The sequence below is a fragment of the Manis pentadactyla genome, chromosome X (genome assembly GCF_030020395.1).
Source record: "Manis pentadactyla isolate mManPen7 chromosome X, mManPen7.hap1, whole genome shotgun sequence".
Lineage (NCBI taxonomy): Eukaryota > Metazoa > Chordata > Mammalia > Pholidota > Manidae > Manis > Manis pentadactyla.
Window position 1 is genome coordinate 4,627,460 of NC_080038.1, and position 23,305 is coordinate 4,650,764.

The window sequence follows — 23,305 nt, forward strand, 5'->3', positions numbered from 1 at the left end:
GGGGTTTCTCAGCCTAGGCACTATCAACATTTGGGGCTATAGGATTGGCTTCCACCTGCTAGATGCCAGCAGCCTCTGCTGTCCCCAACAGTCATAACTCACACAAACATCCCCAGATATTACCACGTGTTCCCTGGGGAGCAAAATTCCTCCCAACTGGGAGCTGCTGCATTCGAGCGAGGCACCTTGTAGTTAAGAAGACTCTCTTCCCGTTAATTGAACGCTAAAAAATGACTTTTTAATGACTTACGAAATGGACGTCAGTTTCTGAACGTGAAAACCAAGTCCACTTTCCAAAAGGCTATTTGACAAAAATGGCATTGGTGATATATAAATAATGACAAACTAAAGAGAAAAGCAGATATTCAGGGCACCTACCATCCATTCGCCTCTGAGGAGGACCCGAGATAAGCATTTAAATCTGCGTATTATCCAAAAAGGACTCACACAACAGATGTGAGCCCCAGAGCCATTTTACTACACCCGATCAAACACTGTACCTGATTTTAAACACCCTCTTTAAAATTTCTCAGTGTTTGCTGAATCATACTACATGGTGGGGAGTTAAATTATACATTTTTTTCTTATTTAACTCTTTACTTTTTTAGTTAGCTCTATTGAGGTAAGTGTTTCTTAAAACAGAATTATCTTGCATAAAATAAAACTCACATATTTTAAATGTAAATTTGGTGAATCTTAAATTAGGCAGGACCATTGTCATGCAGAATGGCTCCTTCACCTTAAATAGTTCTCTCCTGCTCTAGGGCATCGATCTGCTGCCCTCCCTCCAGCCTCTGGCCACCCGTGCTCTGATCTCCGTCCTTCCATTTCTGTCTTTTTTTTTTTGCATTTAGTATAATGCTTCTGAATTCAAGATATTTCATGCAGCCATAGTTTGGTCCTCTATTTCTGCAAGGTTTTTGAAAGTATGATATGGGAGTTCACTAATAGTGTAAGCCTTATCTGGAATTATCAAAGCCTGGAAAAATGGGACTGGTCCACCACGCCCTTCTTCCTGCTCCCAGCATGCAGTTTGGCTGACTTACCGCAGCAGCCCTGGTTACAGCTGCCTGCAGGGGGCAGCACCATTTGTCTCCAGACTCAGAGCAGGAACTGGGGCCTGAAGCTCAGGCCCAGGTGGAACATCTTCAAGCTCGACGATTCAGAGGCCATATTGCTCTACTGTCCAGCAAAACCTGGATTGGGTCCAGGGAAGGCAGGGAGGAAGTCCTCAAGCCATTATCTGGCATAGAGAACAAATCAGAAGTTAGATCAAAGATGAATCCAGGACTAGAGAGAGATTTCTTAAATAAAACACAGAAAGCATTAACTAAAAAAATTTACTTGGTTGTATTAAGACATATTGTTCATCAAAAACATCCTAAGAGCCTCATTACAAGGTGGAAGAAAATATTTCCACAGTGAACACAACTGACAAAATATTAGAATGAGGACTAGTGCATGAATTCCTACAAGTCAGTAAAAAAAGAGCACAAACAGGCCAATAGAAAAATAAGCAAAAATTGTGAAAAGGCATGGACAGATGAGAAAACACATATTTCTAAAAGATATAAGAATGGATGTTCCACTTCACTGGTGTCCAGGGAAAAAAAATACCTAAGTAAGATCATAGTGCACATTATTTTATACCCTTTCTCTTGGCTACAATTGAAAGGCTGGCCATGCTACCTCTGGGAGGGTAGATGGCAGCACCCCAGCTTTTATGCATTGCCCGTGGGGGCAGAAATTGAGGCAATGGCTGTGGACAAGGGTCCAACATCACCTCTAAACAACTGACCACTCACATGGCTGATGATCCTTAATTCCACTTCCGTGCAGCCCAAGAGAAACTACTGCATGTGTATGATAAAAACCACAGACAGACAAGCTCGTGTTAGCAAGACTTTGAAACCAACAGTCTTATCAGTAGGACAGCAGATGCATAAACTCTGGTGTATTCACATATGAAATTGTATACAGCTGTCAAAATGTTTACTAATCACTGAGGTGCATGTGTTAGGATCAACCTTAGTAATATAACAGGAAGTGAAAACAACTGCCACAGAATATATATGGCAGATATCCTTTTTACAAAGTTAACCATAACTAGAATTTTTTTAATGTAGTTATTAGTAAGCATATATCTGCAATAAATCTATACAAAAAAGAAAAGGGCAGAGTTGACACAGATTACATGGTCATGGTGGAGAAAGCAGGAATGATTGATTGGGAAAGACCAAGCTTTCATTGCTAGGAATGGGATGGCTGGTGTCCATTACACCAGTAATAGGAACCAATTAAACAGCTTGTTGAATAGCTAGTAAAATGGACCATATCTGGAACAATAATGAAAATTTTTTACTATAACTTATGCAACTCCGTGTTCCTGCAATTTGATTTAAAAATATAATGCAATGAAAATAAGAGTACCAGACACTACATGTTTATCGAAGAAGCAATTCCATTTGCAAGGCTTGTATGGCAAATATTAAATGTATTCTTTGTTGACAGAATGAGTCAAAAAGCAGTTCTCTCTGGATGCAAAGTCAGAGACAAATAGGGCTTAGAAATCAAAATGTTATTCCTGGGGATGATAAGGGAAAATAGGTAGTGTACAAATGATGGAGGAAAGTTGACCTTGAGGATACAATAGCTCCAGACTTTGTAGGAACTGCCTCAAATCCCTCATAATGTGTCACTGTCAGAAGAAATTAGAAGGCTAAAAGTCTAAGAGGAACTGACTCATGGAGAATATGAGAACTCCATGGTTAAGCAACCAGAACCTGGAGTCCATTGTCAATAATATGGTCTTCCATGGACCTACTGATAGGTGTCAACTTAGATCAACACAATGGTTCTACTTAAGAAAGACAGTTTGCAGATAGTCTCCCTAAGGACCACGGCTGAGAACAGCCCATCCATGTGCTTTGATGAACTGCTCTAAGTCCCCTTGGTTTGGAGACGTCTTAAAAGCTCTTCTATAGCAGGGGGTGTGTGCAGAAAGGTTACACTTTTCAGTACATGAAGCAGTGTGCTGTGGATACATGTGGTTGGTGTGCTGAAAGATCATGCTATAGACATCGCAGTGCCATCTGTGGGAGATGAGACAAGGGTAAGGGGCTCCGGGTGGATGACCTCGCCTTTTGGGGATGGAGAGAGCATACAGGACATTATCTCATCCACACTGACCAGGAAATTCCTGACCGACTGCATTTCTGGGGGAGGTTGAAACTACCATTAGGTTAGGTATTAAGCCCCAGTTTGGTGACTTGGCGCAGCAGAAGTGACCAGGTTGGGACTTTCTTTTTAATTTTAAGGTGACATCTTGCTCTTCAGATCTGCACTCTCCCAGGAGACACAGCTCTGAGGATTATCATAGGTGGCATCCAAAAACATGGGCTGAGATCACAAAGCAAGCAAGTGCGAGCACAAAACAGGAACCACAGGAGATCAGAGACGGGAAACCCTTATGAGCCTGACAAATAGCTACTACAATCTCACGGCCTTCCTCAGATCCACGGGGTGGTGAGGTCTGGGAAATCCAGACCTGTAATTCGGGGCAAGTTTTCAGTCATGCAACACTATGGAAAGGTATGTTCCCAGTCTATAACTATGTCCATCTATTACTACACTGACCTAAAGCTTCACCTCTATTGGCCATTTGAGGTTGTTCTGTTACTTTGACACTATTAAATTGTTTTCCCCACATTTGTTAGATTTAGCTACCTTTTCAGTTACTTGGTGAGTTTTATGAAAGACTCTTTTCAAACGTGATCTTCTTCATTGCTATGGAGAGGCCACTTTTCATATGATAAATGAAATGTGATTGATAATTTTAGGTTCCATTTGAGTGCTAAGGGATGCCCACAGAGCTGGTAAAATGTGGTTTCTGGGAGTGTTTCTGAGGGTGTTTCTGGAGGAGATGAGCATTTGCATCAGTAGACTGGATACAGATAGGCCTCACCAGGAGGGCAGGCCTCAGCCCAGCCGTAGGAGGCTCCAGTGGAACAAAAAGGCAGAGGAAGAATGCATTTGCTCTCCGCCTGAGGAAGACAAGGTCTCCTGCCTGCAGACGTCCAAGCTCCTGGTTCTCGGGCTCTTAGAGTCAGACCATCTGCCTCCTGGTTCTCACATTTCATAACTACCTCTGCAAAAGTCTTGAGCATAGAAGAGAAAGAACAACAGAAACAGAACACTTTCTACTTAAGGAAAAGCAATAACTAAATGAATAATCAAACCCTAAGCCAGAATATTTAAATCCGTAGCACACTATTCTCAAAGTTTATTTTTAAATTACCCATCCATAGGTACCTTATGTCTCAGTCTTTATTTACAGAGAAATTACAATGGTCTTTTATCTAGACTTGTCGCGTGGCACAGCACTAGCGTGGCATATTCTTAAAAAGAGATGATGGGGCATCTCTGGTAAGTCACTGAGGTGTTTGCCATAAAGAAACAGACTTAGAAGTTAAGCAAGCAGTAAATACTTTTATTCTATCCCAGAACTATCTTTCTGAAACACTTTTTAATGCACATTTTCCCTTATTTAAGTGAAAGAAAATCTTTTCTGAAACAAAAGCAAATGCGTGGGAAGCCAGGGAGAGGTGGCAGCAGTCACATTCTCACGTGAGCCGGAAGGCTGTACCATCTTACTTGGAGATATTCTTGATGCAGGTCAGGTAAAGCGACTATGGGTGCTTTTGCTTTCCCGTGTTACGTCATGTGAACGAGGGCTGCTCAATGGACGGTGAGGACGAGGGATTTAAGAGGCAGATACCCGGTCCCCAACACCAGGCATCTTCATTTACTTGCTCTGCCGTGACTTGGGCATCATAGTCTTTTCTAAAAGCATCTAGGTGTTTCCAGTGCTACCACACTTGAGAATCAACAAGAATATTTGTCCCTAAATTCAAATGATGGATTTGAGAAAAATGATGAGAATTTGATGAAAATAGGTGGAAGCTCATGCTTGGTCCACATCAACCCCACTGACATTTTGGACAGATCACTTGTGCTCTGGGGCATCCTGTGCACTGTACAACGGTTACCAGCAGCGCTGGTCTGTACCCACTGGCACCAGTGGATTGTCCCGCCAGTGTGATGAAGAAAAATGTCCCCAGACACTGCTGTGTGTTCCCTTGGGGACAAAAAATGCTCCCCTCCGGGGTAACCGGTGCTCATGTTACAGGTATCCAGGGAGCACGTTAGTTCTAGGAAACATCAAGCAAATAAACACGTCCTTCAATTAAAACAGCTGTATATAATAACAACACAAAAGGGAGACTATTTTTAAATGTTTGGAAGTAAAAATTAACTAACAAAGTTTTCCATTTCTCCTCCTGTCCCTCTTCTGGGTCGCCGGCCCCAGCCCACCTTCACTCCACTCCTAGTCCAATAGCCTCAATGAAACGTCTCATAAATTAAAAACCGTTCCCCTGCTCCCCTCGCTGGGAAGGCTGTGAACAGCTCGCACTTCCACGACCTCTCGCCCAGCCAAGGCGTCCTGCACGCGCTCCCACACCCCGTCAGCCATCCCAGCAGCGCTCACAGGCCAGGAGGAGAGCAAGAAGGCCACACTCACTCCTCTCCTCTCTCCTCTGCCACCGGGCACAGGAGAAGCCAAGGGAAACAGGTTTCTCTGTGTCTCGTGTGCTTTCTTCCCTCCCTCCCTGCCAGCATGCTTTTAGGTCACCTCCCTCGCACCAAATTAAATGATAGCCATCCATTCAGTGACCATCTGAGCCTCTTACTATGTTTCAAGCAGTTTTAGACCCTGTGACACAGCAATGGACAATATAACTCTGGACCTTCTTGACATTATTTATTCACAGGCAAAGACATCTACATTATTCTGGAGTATCCTAGGCAGCCACTTGGCATTTTTCTATCGCATGAGTTGCGCTTTTAAACCAACGTTTCAACTGATGGACTTTGCCTATTCCAAAGAATGCTAGGAATGCGGTTTTCAAATGTTGAAGCGTCCTGCCCAGGTGCCTGAATGCAAGCGGATACTATTACCGGTCAGCCGGGACTGTGCTGTGACCAGCCGTTCCGTTGCTTGCTGTCTTGAGGTGTTTCATGAGCATTGCTGACATCCTGTTGGGCAAGTTGAACAGCAGTGAATGTTCTGACAGCAAACGTCCAGAGGGCACCCCAGCAACCCTGACAGGGGAGATGCAGGTCCGGTGTCATCCATGTGCGGTGGCAGTGGGGACAATCGGGAGGTGCAGCTCAATGGCACTCAGCCTCTGCAAGCAGCAGCCCCCACTTGGGGTCACCTGTGTTGGTCAGCAGCATGCTGACCACTGCTTCTCAAAGGGTTGCCTCTGATGGGTGCACCGGGCAGGCAACAAATCCAACACCCTGAGGGGCACCTGGGTGGAAGCTGCCCCCTTTGCCAGAGGCTCACCGTGGACATCACAGTTCAAATTCACTGGGCTTTAGTGTTGCAGGCCACAAAGGTACCAGCAATTTTCTGCAGCTCCCGCCTTGCCAGGAGGGATGCGTGTCCCCCACACTCACAGACAGGGAAGTACACCTGACGCTCCAACTCCTGCTGTGCACGCAGATGTAGGAGCAATGGTAACAGTGCCTTGCAGCAGTCCCAAAGGCCCCCCTCACATAAGGTCACCCACATGCCACCGGACACCTCACCCGAAAGACACAGGCAAGATTTGGGTGCTCCCTCACCACAGGCACCAGGCAGGACTGTAACCAGGTAGCCTGCATAGAACAGAGGCCGTAACAATGTGGTGCGCAGACCCCCCACCACAGGCGGACAGAGGTACACGGTCTCCTGTCTGGGGGCAAGAGACCCTGGCCCCCACCCTAATGATCTTCCTATTGGGTGGGGGAGAAGGGAGAGAGTGGATTCTATGAAGGACAGGCACCACTTGACTTCTGCTTTCTCATGTCTGGAAGATGCTCTCCCACCTGATTAAATGCATAGCTGATTTTTTTTTTCCATCAGTTGAATCATATATCCTTGCAAGTCTGTTAGAAATCAGCCTGATGTTTCTTCTGAGTCTAAGGCATCCATGGTAGTCCAGTGAGATGCACAGATCCGTGAGCTCCTGGCATGCACGGCCTCTCCTGCTGTCAGTGAGAGGCCTGGGCAGGCAGAACCGACTGATAAGGTGCCAACAGTTCACAGAATGCAGTAGAAGTTCATGTGCAGGGGAAGACGGCTGTATCCTGCCCGCTGTCTGCTTCATTCTCTGGGCCAGACACCCACTGAGTATTTGCCTACACCCACTACCTCCGTGAAGACAGAAGAGAATATAAGGGACCCACATTTGTCATGTGATGCTAAAATCTCATGTAGGAGAAAAAATCAGACAGATAGCTCTTCAAAATAAAGCTAATGCCAGAAAAATGAGGTAAGGGATTTTCTTCAAAACCCTCCCACTGAAGTTGCGACTTCTGCTACGATTCACAAATACGCCTCCACTCGAGATTGTACTGCGTAGAACAGCTGCCGCCACCCGGGTCACAGCTCCGATGGCTTTTCTTTCTGTATTCTAAATCTGTGTCACCAGTATTTATTTCCAATCTTACAAGATTTCTACAAGGCATGTTCAAAGCCATTCTAGACCCATCGTTCCAGGCTTCACACTTAACATTGATGGACTGCATTGATTTTTATTTTTCCTAGTGAATGATTAGTCTAGCAAATGTGAAATTGAAGGTGAAAAATAAATTGCTGGTTCAAAATGAAGTAATGAAAATGGAGACATAAAGATGCTGGCAGGTCCTTATCGGCTGGCTTTCTAAGACTCGCATGCACATTCACGTGACGCACGAGGAATGCATAAGTTACAATGCACGGTGCTTTTTATGAGACTGTTCTAATGTGGACACTCGCTGCTGCAAAATGTGAGATGTGCCTTTACACCCATTCACGCAGCACCAGGAGATGGCTTACAAGGGCTTGAGTTTTGCAACTCTTACCTTTGTTGCTGTATTTAAAATCTCTGCCCTTGCAGAGCTGTTCACTATTTCTGTCACAATGACTGGCATGAGTTTTAGCAAACATTTAGGACATGTGGCTTTCCCGCTCTCTCTGTTGCTTTTCCTAAGAGCAATCAAGCAGCCGACTATCTCTTATAAATATACACTTAGATGGTATATGTCTTATCTGCATAATGGTCACAGACAGTTGCATTAAAAGGTCCCTGGGGACTTTAGGAAAACATTAGAGTACCAGGTGAAGAATAGAAGGTTTCACAGATCTTAACTTGGTATTTTCCAGGGAGTTCAGCACCTTCTGATTTGACTGGCTTTTTGTTAAGAAAGAAACCATTGCTTGGTAGTCTGGCATTTCAGGATTACCATTTGGTATTAAGTACCTGCAGAAGAAACAGCGTTATCTGCGTCTTACACGTGAAGCAGTGAAGGCTCAAAAAAATCACCTAGCCAGTGGGTAAGTGTGCAGTGCAGCCGTTACCCAGACTCAAGCCCAGCAACGCTGAAGTCTATGTATTTTGCATGAGACCTTCCTCCCAGGTGCCAAAGATGAACAACTGGACTTAGGGGAAGGGAGAAAGAAATTGGGAAGCACGAGAAATTCAACCATGGCATCATCTATAATGATTGAAGTTATAGGCTTGTGCTAAAATCTTACACAGAGTTAAAAGATGTTTAAGTAAAAAGTAAACACTAAGAACAATGCTCTTACCCCAGGTCACTACTCAAAAGGTCACGTTAGTCAGTAGATTAAATGACGTGCAGGTCAGAAGTCAAGAGGGTGCTGGCCAGCTGAGCACGGATTCCTGGATGCACAGGTGGCCCGTGTTTACGGCCGTGATGACCACTCGCCTCTGGAGCAGAGGTCCGGCAAGTTTACAGGTGGCCCTGGAGTCTAAGTCAGGGATCAGCAAATTGCAGCCCAGGGGCCAAATCTCACCTGTCCCATTTCAAAGTGAGCGTTTTACTGGCGCACAACAAGGCCCATGGATTCCCACACCACCTGCAGCTGCTTCTGTGCTCCTCGCACAGCGGGGTGGTTCTAACAGAAACCTTAGGACCCACCAAGTTTAACACGTTTAGTACTTGGCCTTTATAGAACAAGTTTGCCAACCCCGGGTATAACACACAGACCAACGGTTGGGCAAATGACATTGTTAATGTGACCAGCCCGCTTGACTGGCCTCTTCTATTCTTGCTCTGCTTTTCCCACCATATCGATGTACACCGACGCCTGACTCACTGCTACGTATCCGACGGTTGTCGCCCTGCTCTTTTCTGGTTACTACTTCAATAACTGTTAGAGGGTCAAAGACATGCTTGCATCCCACCTTCCCTCTGTCCCCTGGGCCTCTGCTCAGATCTCATCATCTTGTTCTTTGCCGCAAGGAAAAGAATTCCAAAAATCACAAAGGAAACACTCCCTGTCTTCAGGAGTACTGCATTCTGAATGTCATCACACAAGAAATGGCATGTTTCCTGAAAATTCTCAATACATTAAACATGGTATATGAGTATTCCCTATCATCACTGTAACCAAAAATAAACATATAAAATGGGTGGAAATAGGCTGAGAATAGTATGTTTTTATCAAGTTCTTCTGATTCTCCATCTCTAGTGAAGCCAAACCCTCAAGCCCTGTCACTCACTACACCCTGCTTCATTTCCTTCCTACACTGCTCTCTGCCTGCAACTGTATTCCGTATTTGTATGTTTATTTACTGTTTTGTTCCTCGTCTCTCCAATCGGAGCATCAGCTCTCTGAAAGTAGGACTTTGTCCATGCAATTTGTCATGGCTGACACGCAAGGGCTTGGTAAGTATTTACAGGATGCTGGGTGGGTCGTCCACCTGCAGAGACAACATGCAGTTTTATAATGCTTTCATCCTGCGGTCAGGTGGATGGGATTTACATCCTCTGGACCAAATGGAGGGGATGATTCTATTTACAGCTGCCTGGACGTCTCTCCACAGAGGGTGGCCTGGTGCCCTCATCTGAGACTGCTTCCCCCTTTATACTTTCTTTTGACGATCATGGAACAGTCCTGGGCTGCTCATGCACCCTTAGGATCTTTATTCTTGCAGTTTCATCTGCCTGTAGTAGCCTGGGGGGAAGCCCTTTCCGTAACTGGCCCATCACCTCTGTGCAGTCGTGCTCAGACGCTCCCTTCGCAGTGAAGCACCTGCCTTCCCTGTCCAAAGCTGGGAACAGCCCCATCCCCAGTACTCTTCATCCCCTCCCCTGGCTGTACTTTCTTCCCCCATGGGACTCACCACCCTTTTAGAGTAAAAAAAAAAGCAGCATAAATTTATCATTATGCAAAATATAAAAATAATGTAACATAGAATTATCAATAATATAATATGCTTATGGTTGATGATATCTCCCAAGGGTCAGTGCATGAGGGCAGAAATTTTTGTCCACTAGCTCCATTCCTTCTCCCTCCTCTCTCAGTCTGTCTGGGCTGCTATCACAGACATATCAGAGAGTAGGGGGCTTAAACAACAAGCATTTATTTCTCATGGTCTGGACGCTGAAAGTCCAGGATTAAGGTGCCAGAAGATTTGGGGTCTGCTGCGATCACTTCCTGCTTCATACACACTGTCTTCTCGCTGTGTCCTCACATGGTGGAAGGTGGGGGAGCACGGGGTACTTGGGATGCTCTAGGGTCTCTTTTATAAGGGAACTAACCCTACTCCTAAGGGCCCCACCCTCATGACCCAACCAAATCTCAAAGGCACAGCCTCCAATTGGGGTTAGGTTTTAACACTAGGAATTTGGGGGGCACACAGACACACTGAGTGTAAAGCACTGCCCTCCCTCACTGCTCCTTGACCTGGTCCCCAAAAGCCAGTGCCAGGTTCCCAGGGGAGCAGGCTTCCGCTGGGACTAGACAATGGCCCATATGGCAGGTGTCTCCAGGCAGCTGTGTCTGTTGTAAGATTCCAGTGTCTGCAGGTGCCACTGCGGCCCCAGCCTCCACCAGGCACCGAAGACCTGGGGGTGGAGATCACGGCCTCCTTCCTTTATTCCCCCCACCCGCCAGGAGTGACAGAGGCTCCAGAAGCCGTTCTCTGCTTTGCTTCACCATCCCACACAGGCTGTTTGCTGCATCAGTCACTGCCCGCTGCATTCCCGGATGAAATTTCCTGTTTTAAACACTCAGAGCAGTTTCTGTTTTCCTGGTATTTTTTGAAATATACCATTCTATCTCTTCTGGTTTTTAGCAGATGACTTGGAAGTCAGGTCAAAGAAAGTGAAGTACGGCAGAGACACTGACATGCTCATGATTCACCACATTGTAAAACCAAGTAACTTAGCAGCTCAATGGGTAGAGCAGGTAAGCGCTAGGCTTCTAGGTTTTATTCATTATCCTAAGAGAGATGCACGATGAATCAACTGTTGTGCACGAGAACTGTAATCTCATATGCAGTAGAGTCACAGTCATATAGGGTAAAGTAATTTATCGTGAGATTTTAATTACATAAAGAGATGCTTTAAATTTATCTGTGTCCTCACCATCTGGTTCAACGCCTGGAATGTAAGAGTTACCTGACAAATGTTAATTTAATGATGCAATAAATGAACTAAGAATATTAAAAGTTATGCAGGCTGTGCTGTGTAGACAACAGTATACAAAAGCACGAGAATTCTGGCAACCTGTGAGCACATGGATGAAGAAGATCCCCCAAGTCTGCGACACAAAAATGCTGAGGACACACGTTGTGCGGATTGTGTGATTCACAAGCCAAGGGGCTTCGGGAGGATCTCAGGTTGCCTGGCCAGGCAGACCTCCAGATGTCCTTTCTCCTCAGCCTTGGACATCTTGGAACAGGCAACAGTGACTGATTGATACTCCTGAGGGAGAAAGAAATCCTTGGACTCAGATCTCTCCAGGGAAGGTCACCCCCTAGGGTCCCAGGCACATGTGTTTCATGGACAAACACTGAAATAGGTGCAGGAGGACCCCCACAGGAGATGGGGCAGCCCAGAAAACCAGGAATTATTCTATCCTATCCTATTGTCTGGGGTGTTGGCACAGGCTCAAATGAGTTGTCAAGAGAGATAACAAAGATCCCTGTCTGTGGCCACACATCTCCGCACAACACTCCCACTACACGCACAGCCAGGGCTGGCTTCCCAAGTCCCTGGTGGCGTTACTGTCTCAAGAGCTTCTCAGGGATGATGGGACATGTGCCTGCAATGTGGACTCCCCTGGCACTGATCCACCATCTGCACGGAAGCCTCCGCCGCTGGTCCAGGCGCCCTGCGTGTCCCCTCGGGGGCCACACCCAGGCAGAGCTCGGCCACTCTGACCCACATCTGAGAGGCTCACTTCTGGACCAGGCCAGAGGAGGGTGAGCGGCACTGTGGGGCACCTCCCAGCCCCCTCTGACGGTCACTAGCTGTCACCGGCCCAGCTGCAGCCACCGGACGCTTTGTCCCCTGGTCCCCTGGGTTCTGTGTTCCTTGGGGATGGGCATCAAGGGCAGCCAATGCCATGCTCACCTTCCTTTTGCTGCCTGGATAAGCCATGCCCTTCTGGATCAGCCTGGGCCTTGTTCCTTACGGGCCAGATCCACAGGAGCTCGAGGCCTCCCTGGCAGGGCCGCCGCACTGCCGCCTGCGGACCCTGGCCACAGCCCGCCTGGTCCCTGTCCACACAGCAAGCTCAGGGCCCTGGGCGCTACCTGTGTGGCACTGGGGGCCGCCGCTCTGCACACAGGCCCACCCGGTTTGCCTGACCTCCTGCCAGGCTGTGGCCATGGCCCCTGCTGCTGTCCTGGTCTGCAAACCCCTGGGGCCGCGGGTCAGGAGGCTCCCGTGCATGGTCTGGAACAGGAACCTGTGTGCTACGGCAGCCAGGCAATGAGAGCCGACCAGCACTCAGAGGTTAGGAGCTTGTTCTACTAATTGCCCTTAGACACATACCATTCAAAGGTGGTTCCATAAGGGAAAGAGAGTTCATCAAGTTAACAGGCCAATAAGCCATTGTATTTGGTCACACTGCTTATCTTATGCATCTACAGATTACAAACTTCTGCTCCACTTCAAATATTCACAGAGCCCTCGGAACACACCCCGGAGCAGGTACACTGTAAAGAAACATATTTGGATCTAACTGCAGAGTACTTCACTTTTGCCACAAAAGCCGTTTTCTGACGATTGCTTTAAAATAAATAAAAGTCCTCGCCTTTTCAGCAGCCACTCTCATACGTTTTTGATTGTGGTTCCTGTTAGTTTTGGATTCTGCCAGAACGCAAATCCATTTTTAATTATAACATTACTACAGTTTGGCAAAGCATGACCCAGATGTCACACATGCAGAATAAGACGCAGATTTCTTCATCACTGCCTAAATATGTTCCCGTCATAAGACGTATCTGATCCTGAACGTCTTGGGCCCTGCAGTGATTGTGGCCAAGCTCTCTATGCTCCACGCACAAGAAGGACTGGAAGCCCAAGTGCCGGTGCTGCCCGGCGGTCCTGGCAGAACAGGGCGGCCTGCCCGTGTCATCTTCATCATTGTGCCCGACTTCTTCTTGCGTCAAGCATGTCAGGAAGTTTTAGTGCAAACAGTTTCAATTTCCTGGTTCCCCCTTTTAGAATCACAAGTTCCAAAAGAAAGAAAGGAAGAGAGAGAGAGAGAGAGAGAAATAGGAAGGCAGAAATAGAGCAGATGCACCCTTATCCAATCTGCAACTACACAATGTTTAGAAAAGAACAGACACTTAAGATTTTCTCTAGACACAAATGAAGCTACAAGTAGAACACAGTTTTGCTATCTTGACTTGAGTCGTTTCCTTGAAGTCACAGACTACCGGTGCGTGTTTATACAAAGTGAAAATTTACAGATTATTTGGACAGGCGGTGCCCTGCTGTCAGTAGTGAGATTTAAAGACAGTGCTTCTAAGTTTCTGCAACTCAGATACGCATTTAACAGTAATTCCTGTACAGCGAGATTCCCTTTGTCCTGGGGAACCGCTGCTCGGGTTGGCACAGTGGGATATGGAAACAGGGAATCCCCAAGTTCAAAGGAGCCTTAAATAGCAACCTGCCCCAAATCCAGAGAGACAGAAACAGATTGGTGGAGGCCACTGGCTAGCGGGAGGGAAGAGGGGGGAGTGACTGCTCGTGGGTGCGGGTTTTCCTTTTTGAGGGGGTGAAAATATTCTGAAACCAGGAAGCAGTGATGGCGGTAGGCCTTTGGGAATACACTGAAAAACCCCTACACCTTTATAATGGTGTGTTTAATGGCATGTAAATTATGGCTCAGAAGAAAAGTTGACACAGCACCAAAGCTCTTGTGCAGGCACATGCGCAAACACACTTACTGCATGGGACCTTGTTATACTGAAATAGTATCTGTCATTTACCTGAAATTCACATTTAATTGGGTTCCCTGCATTTTTGTGTGTGTGTGTAGACTTTAAGTTTTAGAATTGTTTCAGCTTCAAGGCAAAACTGAGTGGACAGCACCCAGAGCTGTCACATGCAAATACACATTCGGGTTCACTCTGAGTGCTGTCCCCTCTACGGTCTGGACAGATGTGTGATGACGTGTGCCCGCCAGTACGGTATTCCAAGGAGTAACATTAAAAGCCCTCTGTGCCCTGCTCATTCACCACTGTCCTCCTGCCTGCCAACCCCGGGCAACCACTGATCTTTTTACTGCCCCCCGAGTTTTGCTTTTCCCAGGATGTCATAGATGTAGTTGGAGTCGTACAGTAGGAAGACTTTTGAGATTGACCTCCTTCACTTAGCAATAAGCATTTTAGGTTCCTCCATACTTCTCGTGGCTCGATGGCTCATTTCTCATTAGGCTCAAGAGTGTTCCATGTCTGGGACGTCAGAACGACAAGAGAATAATGTCTGGAGGGACCACAGTTTGTTTTATCCATCACTTATAGGAGGATATATTGGTTGCTTCTGAGTTTGGGCAATGATGAATAAAGCTGCTTAGACATTTGCATATAGGGTTTTGTGTGAATACAATTTAGTGATTCACTTAGGCAAATACCAAGGAGCACAATGGCAGGATCCTATGATGAGACTTTGCTTCCTTTCACTAAGTCGGGCAACCCTGATCTCAGGGAACCTGCACTTCTCTGGGAGAAGCACAGAACAAGGACATCCTTCCCTGAGACAAGGCGGTAAAGGACACCTTATCTTCATTCACTCACTCAGGTGCCACTCATTCATTTTATTTTTTGAACACAAGTAAGTGTTAGACACTGGAAAGGCAAGCTCATGTGATGGGAGAAACTCACACTGTAAAGCACAGCGATGCAGTGAACAGGGGTGTTAGTAAAGGTTTCCAATACACGTGCTCTGGGACAAAGAAAAGATGGAGACATTTCCCTGTGGACGCTGCCAGGGAGGCTTGCAGAGAGCACCGCAGGAGAAGAAGGCCTTCCTCCTGAAGGGTGAACTCATCTATCCCTGCGGGGCTGCTGATGAGAGGCACAGGGGGTGGGTGATGTAGACAGAGGAGTCTGAACTAGGGATGAAGAGCATTTACTTAGTGATTATTTAATACCCTGAGCCCAGGGACACAGCTTTCACCAAAAGGCAGTCTTGACGAATATTCTTCAGGAAAACAATTGACATAGGTTTATGCAACTCAGAACTGCAAGCCTTCCTCCTGGTTGGGCAAATAGGTGCCTTGAAAGAATGCTCATTTTTTTTTCCCCTCGATATTTCTCTCTATTATCAGGGAATTCCCCCTTCTCGTCTGAGAAGGATATACTACCACGAGTTTCCCGGATATGAAGAGTAATATCAATGTGTGTGTAAAGTTGGTTGCCATCTGTTAGCGTTTCAAGACTTGGTCTAGGGATTTTCCTACCCCAACTACTGAAATTTCCTAAGTTGAGTTAACATTCTGAACGTCACTTACTATTGTCTTCTGTTAGGTTTTTTTTTACCTCTTGTCCAATATGCTAGTCAGACATTTCTTTATAGGCATTTTAAGATTTACAGGTGTACTTGATCAAATAGCGGGAAAGATTTGAAATGTTTTTCACTGGGTAATTTATTCCATATGAACCCACATGACAGGCATTTGGCAAGTGACCAAAAGATATGATTTAGGAAGCCTGAATAGCTCATGCAGGGAAATAAGTAGCTGACAGATAAAGAAAAATGGCAACTTTATGCTTTAATGGCAACGTAAATGACCTGGAAGGGACATCTATCACTTCAACAAGAATCGATTTTCTTCACTCTCAACCCCTATAAACAAATCTGCTCTTTCTAAAAGGTAGGAGCATTTTCTCTGGTAATTTATTTGTTTATGTATAACGAGTCCAGCTCCAGAATCTCTATGAAACATCTTTCCTCTGGCACATATTTTATTTTGATCCTCCAGGAAAGACTATAATAACTAAGTGACCTGTTGGAGGTCAGGTGAGGAGATCTGATTCAATGTGCATGTGCAGGCACAGTGGGACTGTCCTGGGGGACCTGAGACAGGTCTGCAAACAACGGGGTGAACTTCACCTTTTAAGGAGACATGAACTATCTTATATTGTCTGATTTTGTTCTGGTTGATGTTTTAATATGATACAAGAGAGATGTAACTTGTTAAATGAGTAAAAATCTAAAAAGTGAAACTTTCTGACTTATCCACAGAAAATGGGAAGTTCGAATAAACTTTAAGACAATGTTTTAATTAGGTAAAGTCAATCCTAAGATGTGTATACACACAGACAATAAAGAATTAATATTTACTCAATATGTTTTCCTTCAATTGGTCAATCATTCATTTAGTACATGTTCAGTGAGCACCTCTTACATGCATGAGCATATGCCAGGTCCAGGAATAAGACTATGAATGCAATAAAATTTCTCCTCTAAAGGTAACAGTTAATAGCCGCAATGTGCGGTTTGCTAGCTGTGGAACCACCACAGTGAGAAGAACACACAATGTTTGGTTTGAGAACCAACATAAGATGCATTCAGGAAAAGTGAAGTAGAGGGTGACTTTGATCCAAATCTTAAAGGAACCAGCAGGTGTCTACCACACGCAGATGAAATGAACTGTAACAAGAGAGACTAGACCAGTTAGCGATCATTATATATCAACCACATCCATCTTTATCAATTACTTGCTATTCATTCTTAGGTAAAATACTTATTAGCTCTTTATTCTGCCATTTTCACATCTGTAAAACAAAGGTACTTATAATACCGAATTTGCAGACTATTAGAAGGATCGCCATCCTAGACCTTAAACGTGTAGCCCGCGGCCACTCAGTGATGACCCTGGGAATACCCCAGTTACTGAGGTCACCACCCCCGCCTTCTCCCCTGTGTTGCAGGCCAACTGTGTTGTGCGCTCCCATCCTCTCCCCCAGAACAACACACAGAGGGGGGACTTGGGAGCTGAATTCTTGTTCTGTAGGAGGTAATCCAAAGCTCTGAGCCTCACTCCCGAGGTCATACGTGGATCTCACAGCTCTGAAGTTCCAGAGTTTTCTGCCATTTTAGTATCATTTTTCACATCATCTCTTCCTGGTAGAGGGCTTCACTAGAGGTAGAACTGTGATCCAGTCCCCTCCCTTAAATGTTGATTTTTGCTTTGATTCAGATTTATGTTGAAGTATTTCCAAATTCCCAAATAGCTCATACTTGCTGATATTTTGGTCATTGATCTATAATGTTAGGGGATTATAAGGAACAAAGGTGGACCACACAGTGGATAGGTTCTTACTGCTTTTACTCCTGGCACCCATGCCCGGCTTCACCCCTGGGTTCAGTGGAAACTTTTGGAACTCTGAGCTAGAAAGAAAGGCAGGGAAGTCCCCAGTCGTCTGCTTGGAGGAAGCAGTATGTGCCCACTGACAAGACGGGCACCCCTTCCTGCACCCTGGCACATGCCTCCACAAGGTCAAGCCCCTTCATATGCCTTATACGCCCTCCTAGTCCCTCAATCTGACAGATGGTTGACGCATAGTAATATTCCTTACGTGAATGACTGTTTAGTTCTACTTTCCTATCCAAGCACACCGAATTTTATGACATGTTAATAAAGACAGAAACAAAAAATAAAGTGATCTTTTAAAAACTGTTATTGTTGTGGGGCATTTATTCTATCAGCACAGATTCAAAGTATTCCAGCTGCTCCCCTGTTATTTGTGAGGGGCTTTGCTGTGATTTTACTTTATCAAAAAGCATAGCACAAAGAGAGATAAAATAGCTTAAACATAAATTGTTAATAGAGTGAAAAAATAAAATTAGCACCAACATTGAAAAATATGGAAGTATGATTACATTTCTTTGAGTGTAAAGCACTGAGAAGCGAGCCTCATGGCCTAACAATTATCAAACCTCAAACACCAGTGCCTGGAAATGCAACTGTAACTACAGCATTGCTTAAAGTAATTTATCTTTTTGACCAATTGCTTGTAGGCCATTCAGAAGCTACCAAAGTTCACAAGAGTGAAAAATGTCACAGCATTTCAGAGAAAGACATGAACTTTATGCATGCATCATCATTCACATATTTTTGGTGACAGAGTGACAGGAGAAAGCGAGAATTTCCAATACCCCCAATAAGTCTTTGCCTCATTCTATTCATGCATCTGTGAAGAAATCCACAATATTTTAAAAACCTGTAAGCAAGTGAAGACTTACATAAGGAAAGTATTTACTTAACCAAGATCACCAAGTGTACAGTATTATGAGAGATTAGCTGTGCCTGGGGACTCGGACAATGGAAACAGTAATCGCTGAACTAAATGATTCTTCAAACAACCATGTGACTGTTGAATTAAGTGGGGTTGACATCAGTCCCCAGTTGCACATTCAGAAGTGATGGACAGTCAGTACTTAATTCTGCATTAATCAGACACTTAAAATATAACTTAAATAAATGGGAAAAATTATCCAGTTAATCTGACGATGAGAAAGAATTTTTTAAACTGCCATATGGCCCAAAACCTTTGAATGATCAAAATGCTTATTCCATATAAGGTTTTTAAACTATGAATTTCAATTCACATATAAAGAATTGTTTCCAAAAACAGTGATAATAAAGTCGAATTTCTGCAGCCAGCGTGTTAGAATTAAGCACTGTTGTTGACCTAGTGTATTGACTTTAGCATAAGCTGCTGATCTTGGTGCTGCTGGAAGCCCAAAACCAGGTGTGTTATTAGGTAACGCCTTCTTGCGGGAACAGAAATCGCAATCTTATATTTCACTGACATTAAAAAATAATGTTCTCCTGTTTACTTCATTACTCTTTCAACCGGGTAATAAATTTTAGGCAACAGTCCCAAATCATGTGTTCCTTTGGAGTTACTTAATTAAATAGGAAAATTAATGTTATGTTGTTTGCTAGCCTAAGGGGAAAGATGACCTTCTGCAAATCGGTAAATGTCAGCTTCTAGCAAGAACCAAAGTGTCCCTGGATGCCTTGGAATTATTTCTGGCACAAGAGTTCAGACGGGCAATGACAGTCCCTCGCATTTTAGGAAGAACAAAGAAACGACTCCAGAAACAAATCCACTCCTCACCCCACCCCCATGTCCCTGTATGACTACCGGATCGAATTTTGTTTCTTCTAAAATGACTTTTAAACATTTTCTCCTTTCTGTAGATAGGCAGTGCCTCCACCAATGTTTTCTATATGAAGAGAGAATATACTTTATATTTTTTGAAAGACGCATGAAAAATACACCCCAAACGTCTGAAGACGTATGTCTTCAGAGCCATTTTTCTTTTCCAGCATGATGAGATGTCACCATTCTTGACAAAAACTGAATGTCTAGGCCAATTCAACAAGTGCTTATGCACCAGAACCTTCAAAAACTATTTACATCCCTAGAAAATATAAACTCAGATGACTGTGATAGAATATAAAATGTACAGGTTGGCTCACACACGAAACCAAAATTTGTAATAAAAATCTAAAATGCAAATGAGCCCAAGATGGTCTTTCCTAAATGTCCCACGAGATAAGCACAGGTGTCTGTGGTCTTGCAACTGGCCGGGGCACATGATACTTTCTAATTTCCTGCAACGGGATGTGACCTTGAATGACTCTCACGAAGGTGCTGGGATCTTCTACGCCAGGTTGAGAAACTCAGATGGTAGTAAAGCCCCAGGATCGGATGAGCCCTTGCATGGCAAGCTAGATGGCCACGGGAGGGGTCAGAGGGGGCATCAGAAGAACTCATTTAGGTGGGATCAGCTTGAGAAGAGCATGAGAAGTGAGACCGTGGATGCTGGTCATTTTTACAATCTTTGCAGGAAATATGGCTATGAGCTTATGCGATATATCCAGTCTCTGAAAATCCAGAGAGATTGGGAGCAGGTGAGCGGTTGCAGGGGGGTGGAGGGGGTTGGGGGGAGAGGTCGGCTGGGGGATGGAGTGACTGGTGATGGTTACCAGTTACAGTTACAGGTGACGATTACTCTTTGGGGGTGCTGAAGATGTTCTGGAACTCGACAGTGGTTGGTGAGGGTCGCCCAACATCGTGCGTGTACCGGACGTCACTGAGTGGTGCACTTTAAAACGGTAAAATGCCATTATCACATAGTGAATTTTATGTTTTATGTGGTTTCTCACATACCAAAAATACGGCTAGGAAAGGAAAGGATAAGGAGACCGACAGATGTGAGATGAGGGGAAGACGTTTTTTATTTTCCGTAGGAAAGAGATATCTGTACACTTTAAAAATAGGTTGTCATGAGTTGAAGCACACAAGAGCCACTGAGCCTTTTTCCTTCATCATCTCTTGCCAGAAATCCTAGATCTCCCATCATCTGAATGGTGCTGGGAGAAAACACACCCAACGCAGAAGTGTGTGGCTGCCCCCATGGGACTGGAAGCACCCTGTGCAGCAGTGCCAGGTGGGGTGGGTGGGTGTGTTGTGTGTGTTTTCTCCCAGCACCATTCAGATGATGGGAGATCTCAAATTTTTGGCAAGAGATGATGAAGGAAAAAGGCTCAATGGCTCTTGGGTGCCCTTTGTTTGTCAGGGACTTGGAGTGTTTATTTTTGACCATCTCTTCCAGTTTTATCAAGGCTGTTTGGGGAGAGGGTTTGCCAAACAGCTCCCCTACACACTCGGGAAGTTTCATCCTCAACCCAAGAGGTCTTGGCCACATAATACTTTTGCTTCCACATATTAGTAAACATCCTTTGGAAGAGGTTTCAGTGGACCTATTACTTTAAGAAATGCTGAGTGAGCTCAAACAGATTTTTCTCCTGTGCGATTTCAGAGGAACCTTAGCATAATAACGTGAAGTAGGAATCTGTGAGTGAGGTCATGACATGCAACAGCAGCCAAATTTACGTGACCTACGAAATCAGGGATATGGTGGGGCGTGTGACCGTGCCCTGCCTGCCTCAGGCCACATACAGGCATGTTGCTGGGTGCTGGGTGGGATCGACAGATGGGCACAATGCATCAGCAACTCTCTGAAGATGTGAGCAAGATTCTGTGTGTATTGGATATTTTCTGCAGCAAAGGTCCATAGCTTTTACGAGATTCTCCAAGGACACCACGATTCCCAACAATACTTGACTTGCCCTTCAGAGAGGAAGGATGATGGGCCGGGAAATGGGAAGAGAGAATTAGGCAGGGTTGCACAGTAAGTGTCTTACCATCATTTGCACAGCCTAATCTAGAGCAAAATTCCCTCAGTTTCCAAACATTGCTTACACAGCCCATAGGAATGTTAGGGCCAATGGATCAAAGGAATATAATGAGATCCCAGTGAACATGGCTTCCACACCTTTGAGGAAGAGGAAAGATGTATGGAAGTACAATGACTGAGCCTGAAATAATTACAGAAACAGATAGTGTCTGACCTCCAGCTCACTACACCTTCAACGTGACAGGCTGCCCACTTCATGCTGGCTTCTAGAAGGCCTGGAGGTGAGAGAAATGCACAAAGAAAGGACTTCTGTTTATCTCTGAGGTTTTTTTTCTTTTTTCAACAAAAACTGCATCTCAGTCCCGGTACCACAGCTAAATTGGTATGTCGTTGTTATGAACTGGAGCCCAGAAGTGTGAACATCGTGTAAACACAGTATACGGCCATGCCATCTGTGCAGTCGCTGAAGGATTTGCACGGTCTTCTGCTCCCTTTAAGAGCATCGTCTCTTTGTAAAGAAGACACACTTCACTAGATCTGGTCTTCTGAGCTTTGGACAAGGCTGGGCTCACCGGTCCTGGAGCCCCGTTAATGACCACCCCTCTTAACTTGTCTGGCCCAGACCCGTGCGTAATGCCTGCTGATACTTGTGTGCAGAACCAAACGGCGTGTCTCATTAACTAGCAGAGGCCTTCCCTGTTAGCTTTTAGGACATCAAAAGCTGGCTCCAAAGGACCACTTGTCACCTTTTTATGGTTTAAGAGACGTCAAATACCATGTTCCTGGTTTTAGTGGACTTCACTAGACAGGGACAAGACCTCTGCATTGTCCCCAGTGCCCATGACAAACCTCAGTAAAAATGAATGAAAAAGCAATCAACAGTGACATCTGTTTGATCTACTTGCAGGCTTTGGTTAAAATCAATCCTGATAACCAAGCTGAAGTGGGTGAGCATGTCCACAACTGACGAGTCAATTACAAAGAGAGCAAATGCGTCACCACGTGATTCTTGCCTTACATGCATTCTCTGGCTTAAATACTCAAGGGTCTAAATGTGTCCATTTTGTGCCATTAGTAGAATTACCTCCACAATTTAGCCTTGGTATGAAAATGAAAGGAAAATCTTTGCTTAATTTCTATTTCTCTGGCTCAACATATGCATGTAATTATTTTTTTAATTTTCTTTTTTTTATTAAGGTATCATTGACATACACTCTTATGAAGGTTTCACATGAAAAACATTGTGGTTACTACATTCACCCATATTATCAAGTGCACCCCTATGCCCCAATGCAGTCACTGTCCATCAGTGTAGTAAGATGTATGCATATAATTTTATACCTGGATTTGATTTTATGTTGGTGTGTAGAAATCTGTAGACAACTGTACCGCAGGGATAATTTACTATCACAACCCAAAAAGTGACATCTTGTCTAGGTGAATCATGAATTTGGCCCACTTTTGGTCAATTTTGTCAAAGCTGAGGGACATTGCAGCAAAGATACACATGGGCCTCAAGTAGGCAAGGTCAGTGGGACGTTGCGCAGGGACTGGTGATGTGTGAAATGCACAGGAGACAGACATCTCCTTATGTATGTGACTCTCCGGTGTCGGGAAGAGAGAGCAAAATGGCTCGAGGAAAGCCTGCCATCCCGACCCCAGGCAAGGCCTGCCAGGAGGCCTCAGGTGCTTTCACAGATTCCATCAGGAGCTGCAACCTAGAGGCAGAGTG

The 23,305-nt window shown here is 45.0% G+C and overlaps 1 long non-coding RNA gene across 1 annotated transcript in view; it reads right to left on the reverse strand.

Moving 5' to 3' along the window:
* Positions 1 to 710: 710 nt before the first annotated feature.
* LOC130681868 (uncharacterized) overlaps positions 711 to 23,305 on the reverse strand; it is a 204,061-nt gene continuing 181,466 nt past the window's right edge. The window contains exon 3 of the long non-coding RNA XR_008995079.1: positions 711 to 1,243. This is a non-coding gene — a long non-coding RNA (uncharacterized LOC130681868). The remainder of the gene's footprint in view (positions 1,244 to 23,305) is intronic.